At 33.2% G+C, this 1,278-nt stretch overlaps 1 protein-coding gene across 1 annotated transcript in view; it reads right to left on the reverse strand.

Moving 5' to 3' along the window:
* The window catches only part of nars1 (asparaginyl-tRNA synthetase 1), a 19,054-nt gene that overhangs the window by 2,967 nt on the left and 14,809 nt on the right, over positions 1-1,278 (reverse strand). The gene's annotated exons all lie outside the window — the stretch shown is intronic.

A 1,278-nucleotide genomic window follows, 5' to 3' on the forward strand; every position in this document is an offset into this window, starting at 1 on the left:
CAGTAGCCCCTCACTGCAGAACACAAGATCCAGGGGGCGTGGTTGGATCCACATCTAGGGGGTGGATATTGGTAGGTTTAGGGGTGGAGATGGGTGGGTTTAGTGATCGGGGGTGGAGACGGTAGGTTTAGGTATATGTAAGGTGGGAGGAGTTGGATCTGGATCCAACCACGGCCCCTGGATCTTGTGTTCTGCAGTGAGGACCATCTCAATCAGCGCGCTGTATTCAGGTTAGGTGACAAGGCTACTTTCACTTTGAAAAGACGTGCTAGCTGAGAGGAGTTTCGTCAAAGCTGACTAAAAGCGATCGAGGATGGATAATTTCCACGAACTTGATGAACCTGTGATATCTACTTCAGGGCGAAAAAGGAAAATAAAAGCTGAAACGTTTTCACGGAAGCTTGCAAAAGCAGCGTGTTACAATGATGAGGGAAAAGCTCTGTGTATTGCGTGTAATAATCACATCCATACAGTTATGATCACAACAACAACAACATTTGTCAGTGTCTACATTGTCATCTGAGGAGATTACAAAGATTAAACCAGTGATTTTTTTAACTCTAAAACATGAAATGTGGAGTTATCTGCTTTTGCTATAAAACAAGCTTTTAATATGTAAAAAAAACAAACATACTTTCAAAACTTTAATTTTGTAAATTACCTGTATTTGGTATTTGTTTTATTACTTAATCAAAACAAACTAACTGCAGTTTGATTGATATTACTTAAAAAAAAAAAATAAAAAATAAAAAATAAAAAACGTGATTTCTGAAAAAAAAAATTTAAATGGAGTTATCGGTTTTTGCAAATTAACTCTTCATATATTCAAATATTTTAAGAAAAAAAAAAGTGCTGCTTGATTCTAGGCATTGTTATAATGGTGCATGTGAATGTAAAATAAAAGGATTCAATATTCTTCCTGCAAACATGCATTAATTATTAAATACATTAAACTTATTATTATAAATTATCATTTACATTAAACTTTGTGATTCTACTTGCCAACAATGTCTACTTAAAATTTAGACAATTTCTGAGCAAATACATAAATATCAAGGTCATTTTTTAAATGTTTTTGAAAGTCTCTTTTGCTCACCAAGCTGCATTTATTTGATTAAAAATACATAAAAACAGTGAAATTATTATAATTTAAAATATCTGTTTTCTATGTGAATATCTGTTAAAATGTAATTTATTTCTGTGATGTGCAGCTGTATTTTCAGCATCACTACTCCAGTCTTCAGTGTCACATGATCTTCAGAAATCATTCTAATATAC

Source organism: Sinocyclocheilus anshuiensis, unplaced genomic scaffold, assembly GCF_001515605.1.
Source record: "Sinocyclocheilus anshuiensis isolate Anshui unplaced genomic scaffold, SAMN03320099.WGS_v1.1 scaffold1151, whole genome shotgun sequence".
NCBI lineage: Eukaryota > Metazoa > Chordata > Actinopteri > Cypriniformes > Cyprinidae > Sinocyclocheilus > Sinocyclocheilus anshuiensis.